We start from the raw sequence: 10667 nt of genomic DNA, 5'->3' as shown, positions 1-10667 counted from the left end.
TGATTTTTAGGTTAATTTGATAAAAAAAAATTGAAAACTATCATCCACAAACCCGAGCTCGAGAGGCCCAGATTTGGGTCGTTACATGTGGTGACATTTGATGGCTTATAAGAAATTGGTAAAAGCTGGAACTAAGAAATGCATAATTCTATGTCTCCCAATTAAACCACCATCACGGTCTCCCTTTGTGTTAACAACCTTGTTTGCAGAAATTTGAAAAGTGCAAATTTTGTACTTATATGAATTTTATCCGTAACCCAGCTTTATGAGTTTTGCATTGGTAAGGCCTCCTCTTGTGATTCCTTATGGCTATTATTGGCTTGGATTGTACCAGATTTAATTCATTTAACCTATCTTTTAGGCGTGTATATATATATATATATATATATATATATATATATATATATATAGAGAGAGAGAGAGAGAGAGAGAGAGAGAGAGTTCACCTGTTTTTGCCGATGGCCTCGTTAGGGCATGTTTGCGTGAAATTTTAAAATTTGTGTTATTGATTTTTCATACCTTAAAAAACCCTTCATGTGAAAACCAGAAGAATTAAATGTTGATTCTCAATAAATCGACCATGTAAAACATATTATCTTCACAGTTAAAATTTTAAAAAAAATGAAAAAATGGTACAAAGTACACATGCACACCATACACGGATAAATTCATGCACGCCCACCCTGCTTCTGTGTGCATGCAGAAGCCGTCTATAAAGATTAAAACGCAAAACGCATAATATAAAAAAAAGGAGAAAATCAGAAAAAAGGTAGTCATGTGCTTCCCTTTACTATTGCTTTCCCTCCCATTCTAGAAATTGAAAAAAACATATTCAATAGAATATTGGGAGGATAGCCAAAGTGAAGTCCTTGGTATAAAAAAGCTTCATTGAAACGCTCACAAACTTTTCTTGATCTTGAATTATTCTTCTACCAGCAATAGCCCGGTTTTCAAGAAAAATTGTTAGACTCAAATGGTAAGTAATCCACAAGCACCACAATGTGAAAAACAAGGAAAAATATTCTTGCCCCAAGATGGTTGGCGTCGTGGGGTGGGGGTCTTGGCCGCTAGACTGGCAGTCAAGGTTCGATTCCCAAGCACCTCTGTTTAAGCCGATGCATAGTATAGTCCCTGGGGTCAAGGGTTCTGGCCTCAGAGTTTTACGCTGCTGGCATGATGACTGCAGGTACGGCAAACTGAGCCAGCGTGACCAGGTCTTCATGTCAGGTGTGGTTTCTTCGGGTTATAAACTAAAAAAACAAATCTCCAAACTCATCTCTTTTGCAGTCATACGACCTATTGGAAAGAGGATCGGTTCAACTTTTTGTAAGTGAATCCATTATGTTCTTTTCACCATTTTACTACATGAGCTATATGAACCAAATATGATGAAGGGCAACATAGTGAACTCCAAAACTCATTGTTATGGGGCCAAAATTACACATATCAGGCCCAAATTGACGGCCTTTATGTAAGAGAGAAACTGAGTACCTACACATTGGTATTGAAATCTTGCTCCAATTTAAACACCTAGATGGTTGGAGCTAGGGGTGTAATATCCGAAAATTTTGTAGAATACAACAACAACAACAACTACAACTACGCCTTCATCCCAAAACAATTGGGGTCGGAGATATGAACCAACAAAGAAAATCATTATGGGTCTTCCACAAGAATCCTTCTCCTCCATTCATTTCTATCCAATGCCATGTCCTCAGTGAGGTTCAAAGCATTCATATCCTTTCCTATCACCTCCATTCATGTCTTCCTAGGCCTACCCCGACCTCTTTTAACTAATATATTTTCCCATTTCTCCATCCTTCTAACTGGAGCATCATTAGGCCTTCGTCGAATATGTCCAAACCACCGTAAACGATTCTCTCTCATCTTATTTTCAATGGGTGCAATGCCTACCTTCTTACGTATCTCTTCGTTCTGAATCTTATCTTTTATTGTATTTCCACACATCCATCTCAGCATACGCATCTCAGCTACACTCATTTTTTGAATATGATGTCGCTTGGCAACCCAACATTCCGTACCATATAGTAAAGCGGGCCTAATAGTCGTCCTATAAAACTTTCCCTTCAACCGCAATGGCATTCTACGATTGCACAACACTCCAGTTGCACTCTTCCATTTCATCCAGTTGTAGAATATTATAAGAATTTTACCCGTGTGAATTATGGTCCACACTCATGAATTTCAAGAATTTAACAAGTCATTATCATTTATGGTGATTTGTTGTTAATTAACAAATTTAATTAAGAACTTACGAGGTTTGGTATGAGGTGTTTGGATCTGAACTTCAATAGAGATCCAAGACGATCAACCTAAAAAAATGTGAGTCCAAATTGTCCAAATGATCAACCTACAAAAAAAATGTGAGTTTGAACTATTCAAATAAGCACAATGGATCTTAAGTCATCCAAATTTGTATTTTTGAATGATTTGGGTCAAACCAAATGAATGTGGGTAGGGTTTAGACCCATATTAGGTTTAAATGGGATATGAAGGAGTTCTGGATCCACTTGAGACCCAAATTGGTCTTGCTAAAGAGTTGAATCCACTGAAGATCCAAACGGATCTCACTAATGCTGCATAGGAAATTAGATCCATTGGAAACCCAAATAGATCTCACTAGCATTAAATAAAAAATTGGACCTATTTGAGATCCAAATAGATCCTACTAAAGCCAAATAAGGATTTGGATCCATTTAGAACCCAAATTGATCTCAATAAGGTAAAATAATTTGGGTTCATTCGAGACCCAATCGGATCATATAAAATATAATATAATATATATTATATTATATTAAATATATATGAATATTAATAACAATGGGTTGGATTTGATGAGGCCCAAATAGGGTCTCACAAAATCCAAGACCTAAACCCCTTCCCTCTCATATTTCAAGAAATTCAAACCTTTGAATTTTCTAAAACATTTTTCCTCTTTTTACTTTTCACTTTTTTCCCTAAAAAAGGCACCCTCTCAACCCTATAAATACCCCACTCCCCCTCTCTTTTTGTCATTCAAGAGTGTCTCACTCTCTCAAGGTGGCCATCCTCACTTGGTTGTGTCCAGTAATGTAAAATCCATAACTTTTCAAAAAAATAAATAAATAAAAACAAGAGGTATTTTTATGTAAAGTTTATTGTATTAACCTAAAATACTAAACAAAAAATTTGTGCAGAACCAATTATACTTAAGACATATATATCATTAGGGATATATGCTTAAACAGTTAGGGAGCCATATCTCACTCACTAAGAAAAATTAGATAATTTCGTAGAGTAGATTCACTTTATCTCGTCGAGATGAAAAGAATGCCATACTCATTTTTTTCATGAAAATTATCAACGAAACCCCAAAAATGCGCAAGCCTTACAAAAATATCTCATGGGCCTCACATAAATATCTCACAAAAATATCTTGTGGGCCTCACATAAATATACCATAAAATTATCTAGTAGGCCCCACATGGATGTGCATGTTATTTTATTACTTTAGCCTTAGGTTAGATCTGAATCAGATGATTTGGATGGATCAGATTGAGTCCCTACACATACCCAAGATCCAAAATGCTTGGCTATAAATAAGAGGAGACTCCTCTTCCTTATAAAATGTAAACCTAGTTGACTTAGACCAAGCCCACTTGAGGTGAGCTTGAGTCTGCCTAGCCTAGACCGAGTCCATTGGGTGAAATCACTTGACCTACCAAGTTAGTTTTTCTCTCTCTTCTTTTGTTTTTGGTATTATCTTGGGTCAAACTCACTTGACCTAGATAGAGCCTACTTGAGGTGAGCTTGGACCCACCTGACCTAAACTAAACTCAGTTTAGTTAAAACCCCTTAGCCATAATAGCTTGACCTCTTGTATCTTTTTCTTGACTAGGACCAACCCATTTGACCTAGTTTAACCCACTAGAAGTAGGTTTGAACTCAGTTGGACTTAAACTAGGTCCAATCCATTTTTTCGCCTATACCTCTTTGTTTCATCGCACTGACAAATTCTATATGAGATACTCTTGGTTGTGACCGTACCAGATGTAGGGACATGCCAGCTACAACCAAAGAGCACCTCTACACTGCACTGAGCCACCACTACCTAATTTTGGTAAGTTTGCATGTTGTTCTCTCTCTTTCAAGTTATTTGTTAGATTAACTGTCCTGTACGGTAGGATTTTTCTTATCGTACATCTTTGTAAAATAATATCTGGTCCTAATCCCTAGTTCATGCCCTCTAGAGCACCACAAACTTGCTTTGATGTTTACGCATGTGCCCTAGCGATTATCTCTTGATATTTATGGTGAATTATGTGTCATAGAGTTGTAGTCATTAGTTTACGCCATCTAGGCTATCACAAGCTTGCTTCAGTATCTACGCATATATCCTTACGTACTATCTTATTTACTATATATATGTTGTTTTACGTAATTTACTTAGCCCAATGCATGGTTTCATTCATTGGGCTCTACTTTACGCACTTTATTTTATCGTCATGTTGTTATGTGCACATGCTCCTACTTTACGCAATTTATTTAGCTAAATGCGTGGTTTCATTCACCAGGTCTTGCTTTATGCACTTTACTTTGTCATCGCATTGTTATGTGCATAGGCTCCTACTTTTATTAAATCTAATTACGCTATAATAAGCATACAAATGCTTATTAATCCCTATCGTCCAAAGCAATTTCAAATGTCTTGCCTCGTTTAAAGTATTATTTGACAAAGAAACCTCTATTACTAAGATTTTAGATTTGCATAAAATTATAATTACGTAAACATCTAAGTCATCAGCGTAAGGCCTAACTGAGGCCTAGGTTTTCAATAAATCATGGAAGATGTAACGTACACATAATGGTGCACATCTATCTAAAAATGAACGCAATGAATTTTCCATTAAACAGGGGAGATGCTGCCAAAATTTCTAACATATTGCTCTCCGAGTTAAAAAAGAATGCCATATTTTTTTCATTAAACAGGAGAAATACTGCCAAAATTTTTAGCAAAATACTTACCTAAGCTAGTATGGATAACACAATGATGCCCTTGTTGTCAAACCATGCTTGGATGGCTTGTTACATCTTTGCCTTCAAGGGCACCGTACTCGTAAAGGTCGTTATGCCGGAGTAGTTGTTATGTCTTATCAGGCCAGTCCTCATTGCGGCTAAATACATCGAGCAGTCGATTAAAAATAATCCTTGATTATACATGCTTCTCTTAAATATTGTACGAGAATAATACTCATAAGCATCATTGTGTCAATACTGGTTATCCAGCAGTAAAGGGTGAAAAAGAAAGATCTAATGCAAAAGCATAATCTAATAAAAAAAATATCTTGAATTAGAGAATCAAAATCGGGACGAGAAAGAACGAAGCGCTCATAAAGGCTGTAGACGCCAAAAGCGACATTTGCATGCATATAAACAAAACATAATGGCAGTCTGTGGTCACACAAGAACTGGTCTGTGTTTTGGAAAACTGATTGGGGTTGGGTTCATATTTTCTTTGTGCAGAATGCATTGGATTGCCTATGTGACACTCAACATTCTAATTATGATGTTGAACCCCTTCAGGATGTTACGCTCATGATACAACTTTTTCAATAAAATATTTTAAAAATATATTTTCAGAACCAAACCCGACCCGTTCACATGCTTAGTTAGAGCCCTCCATTGTGAGAGACTTAATGATAGGAGAAGATGGTAATTAGTCCACTAGGCATCTACAAGCAAGCGCACTCACTCACCAATTGTGGGGTTCCACTTGTTTGGTAAGAGCAATTAGTGCACGTCACCTTGTGTTGGAAAGTTGCAAGTTCAAAACTCATTGGTATGAGTTATATAACTGGTAGGGTCCGTCTAACCCCAACTTTCTTCGTTAAAAAAAAATCACCCAATGTTAATCACGCCCTTGGGTTCAAATTAAGCAGATGCTCGTGTACATGCATGATTTCTACCTAGGGGTGTACCTGATACGCCATATAATACATGATGAACCACAATAACTAATTATCTTAGGCCGATCTTTCGGAATAGAACATGTGCAGTGCCGAGCTCTACTAAGTGAAAAATATATCGAGTGTAGGAATGCGCGGTGTGCGTTCGCTTGATCGCTAACTTGCGGTGGTAGCAGGGCATGCAATAGGCATCAATATCGTTGTTAGTGCATCGTTGTATGTCGGCATAGGTGTGCATCATTGTTCGGTTAAGCAATGCCAGCGGATAAGAGGATATTGCCTTTGAGAATTTGGTTAAGGATCTCTCAGCTTTCAAGAGTGTCTCATGCGTAGCGGTTGAACACACAGAGGTGCGTGTGAGTTAGGGTTAATTCTCAGAGACCACATTAGGTGATTCCAACCGAGTATAGTGACTCGGGGCTAGGCGAGTGAATGCCTATGCACCGACAAATGAGTCTGGGTGGTGTTCTTAGCTATGATGTTCAATCATCAATTGGTCTTCGGACTGGGGGCTGCAAGGTCTTGTTTCTTCAATGACAAGGTTTTGCTATGTCGTGGGCATGGAGCTGCAATATGCTTCATGGTACGTAAGGCTAAGGTAAAGTTTGTGCCTCTTTTAAAAATGATAGCTGGTATAGGATGACTATACACAAAGCAGCATGGTCTATATATAATGCGCATTTGAAAATGCGCTTGATCAAATTTCGCTAGGCAACTGCACACGAGGTGGTACGCAAGGCCAATGAAAATAATTCAACACATAGAAAGGTATTGGTACGTGGCCTTTGGCCGTTAGGCTGGACAACTTGGCACATTGTGGGTTTGCGAAGCATTCTATGCTCGTGACATAGCGATAGAAAGGCTTGCAATGGTAAGGAAGGACCATCGCAACACACTGAAAAGTAAGCCCGTGACACTAATGGTCATGAGATTTATACCATTCTACTATTTCTTTGTTTTTGTATGCGTGTAGATATTTTTTATTTTTTTTGAAAGGCAAGTTGGGGTTAGGCATACTCTTACCAGTTCCACAACATATTATTGGGTTTTGAATTTGCAACGACCCAAAACATGGTAACGTGCACTAACAGTGCCTCCCAAACAAACACATACGCGATTGGTTATTATTTTTAATTTTTTTATATTATAAGTTTGACCATCATTATCTTCATCAATTGTAAACCCTTGATTTTTCACCCACCCTTGAAGGCACGTGCATGAGTGGCCCTAATATTGAGATGGGATCCGGTCAGAGTGTGCTCTGACGGTGATACCGTCTGGGTTACTTTGGATGTCAATGATCTTGAGATGAACGACATCTAAACCTGTGCTGATGAGATGACCATCACTTACATGGGTCCCATGTTTTTTTAACTATACCGTTCTTGTTTTGGATGAACGACATCTGAATGGTTCAAAATAAATGGCTCCCACTTAGCCCTATTCACTGTTTAAGGGTTGTCGGAGGTGCCTTGGATGTCACACATCTTAGAAATGAACGACACTCATCAAACAGGGAATGAGACTCATTTGAGCCATTCATTTGTTGCTCATCTGGAACTGGAAGGGCATTAGGGAAAAAGTAGGGCCCATCCAAGTGATGGGCATCTCATCCGTACAGAACACTTACGGTATTACTGTCAGAGCTCACTTTGACCTGATCCTATCTCTAATATTCAGTGGATTGATCATTGCTAGTGATGGTAGTGGACTTGGGGCGGATGCAGGGGACAAGGACTCCACCCTCACTCTGTCTCAAAATTCTGCCATCCACCCCCTGCTTTCATTCTTGCACAGGTTTTGATTTTAACCTCCATCCCCATTTCATGTTTTGATTGGGGAGAAATGAGGCCAGGCCCCGCCTCGTCTTATTTGGACCGAGAATGGGGACAAGATGGGGCGGGGAGGGGAAACACGCAAGTCCATCCCCGCCTCCATCCCTACACAGGTTTTGATTTTAACCTCCATCCCTGTTTCATGTCCTCCATCCCTGGTCCAAATGGAGCAAGGCGGGGAGGGACCCTGTTTCCCCAAGTCCACTGCCACCCCCCTAATCATCGCAGACAGGAGGCATGTAATTGGGTTGGGTATACTCAGTGGCGTAGCTAGGATTCATGTGAGGGGGGGGGGGGGGGCAAACAGGGGTGTAGCAAAAAAAAAAAATTTTGTGTGATAGTCGGGGGGTTCGGGGGCAGTGCCACCAAATTTTTTTTTTGAGATAAAATAAAAAATGGCTATAATTATTAATAAAAATCTATTTCATATGGACGGACGAATCAAACTATTTGCTGCAGTCAGGGCTGGGCTAGGACTGGGCTGGGCTACAAAAATGTATTAAAATCTATTTATATGGAATCAGGGCTGGGCTTTAAATTTTTTTTTTTTAACTGTTTCGGGAGGCAGGACTGGGCTACAGCCCAGTCCTGCCCCCCCAGCTACGCCTTTGGGTAGACTTAACTCGACCTAACATCTCGAACTGATTGTACTCTACCCAATCTGATTTTAGTAGACTCATGGGTTTGGGTCCGGTTCAAAATATAGACACTTAACCATAATGACAAAAGTTAAAAATCGTTCGTAAAACAGAACCGACCTATACTTGAGCCCGTTTTATAATTGAACTAAACCAAACCCAAACCTGTTTCATATCTGAACCGACCTGAATCCAAACTGATTATGTACTGAAACTCGTTTTATATGTGACCGAACTCCAACTGAACCTATTGAAATCCGACCCACTATTATTTAGAATAGTAGATAAGCTTCTCATTTGCTAACATATAATCTTCTTAATGAATTGTTGATTCCATTAAATATATATATTTTAATTGGCAGTTAATTAGGTCCAGAATACCAATCATATCAAGGCCTGAGTTAAAATTCGTATCCGTAAGACTCTAACTGATTATACCCGTTCTGTTAACCCTTATGGATCAATAATTTTCAATCATACCTAGACCCAAACCTGAACCTGAATAAAAAATGGGTGGAGTCTAGTCCTAATTCTTATACCTGATTAAAAAGCAATTCTATTGAAGACCCACCCAACCTGATTTTATCCTACCTGATAGGTACCCGAACCTATTAAGCTATAGGGTCAAGAAATTTCAACCATGCCTGAACCCGAACCTGGAACCAAATTAGATTGGGTCAGGTTTGAATTAAGGTTGCAAACGGTTCAGATTCAAGATGGAGCTTTTGCAAATTTTGATTGTTTCGGATCAGACTCTCTAATGCATTTTCTGATCCGAAATCTGAACAGTTTACATCCCGAGTTTGGATCTAACTTTTAGACTCTATTTCGAATTGTGTCAGATAAGACCAGACACAAAACCGACCCGAAGTGACTAACTTACACCTCTAAATAGAATAGCTTAGCACCATATGATACCAAGGTTCACAATCATGTTATATATATATTTATACATATAATCCGTTGCAAAAAATATAAACATGTCCGATGAAAATGGTTGTTGTTATGTACTTCAATAGTGAACTGTTGTTAGTTTATCCGGATAGCTAAATAAAATAGATAAACCCTTTTTTGTGCTCAAACCGATAAATCTTATCAATTAAGATGTCTTGTGATAAAGCACATTTCAATTAATGTGTGTGTGTGTGTGCGCATTAACTATTAAGAATGTTTTTACTCTATAGTCTTTACCAATATTAGTATGCGTGTCGGCATAAAATCAATACGATTCACCTTGAACCGGCTATTTTTAAAATAAATACAAAAAATACTAAAATTTAATTTGTTATTATTATTTTAATGGTTTTAACACATGTCACGTTATGATTGATGCCAAATATTTTTTTAATATTTTGTGGCCGATATAGAATTTTGTGGCCGATATAGAATGACTCAATTGAGTATCGGTACGATGTAGCTGAACCAGTGGCCCAACGATTCAAGGCCGATATTGATATCGACAAAAATTTGGTCAATATACCTTAGGGCACGTTTGGAAGCGAGAAAGATGTAGGAAAAAGTGATGCAAAATGAGAAACCCTTTTCGATCATTTCAAACGAAAGATGCTTATTTGTTGAGAGATTTTTTTTTTTAAAGTACAATTTTTGACAGGAAACATTCATTCATGTGGGGGTGGAGGAATGTTTCCTACTAAGAAAAAATTTATTTTTACACTTTCCACCACCCATCTCACCGCCTCTCACCACCCCCTCAGAGTCTCACCATTACCACCACTATCCATCTCATCACCACCCACAACCATGGTTCTCTCTCATTTTTTCACATTTTGTCACTTTGTTTTTCTCATGCTACACAAACAAGGGGAAAACTTTCCTTATCAAAAACTCTTATAGGCAATTTTTTTTCTATGAGAGTTTTTCTCTCTCCTAAAATTGCTCTAAACACTTTCCAATCATAGTGACTCTGGGAAAAGGTGGTGTAGGACCCACTTAGAGACATCCTCAATCAACACCCAGCTGTCCTAGAGAAATGTATATTGTATAAGACCCCGTTTGGGAGCCTTGCATTGACATGAAACACCATTTTCGTATGTTGCCAAAATGTGGTAGTGAAAATGGAGTTTTTTTGGACAGAGAAAGCTGGGGTTAGGCAGACCCTACCTTTTATATAATCATACCATTGGGATTCGAACACTAACTACTACTGCCATACAAGCAGAGCCCCAATTGGTATTGAGAATGGAGTTGCCAAAACCATTCTTGTGAAT

The sequence above is a fragment of the Nuphar pumila genome, chromosome 1 (assembly GCF_984573655.1).
Source record: "Nuphar pumila chromosome 1, dmNupPumi1.hap1.1, whole genome shotgun sequence".
NCBI lineage: Eukaryota > Viridiplantae > Streptophyta > Magnoliopsida > Nymphaeales > Nymphaeaceae > Nuphar > Nuphar pumila.
This window is presented reverse-complemented; position numbering follows the sequence as displayed.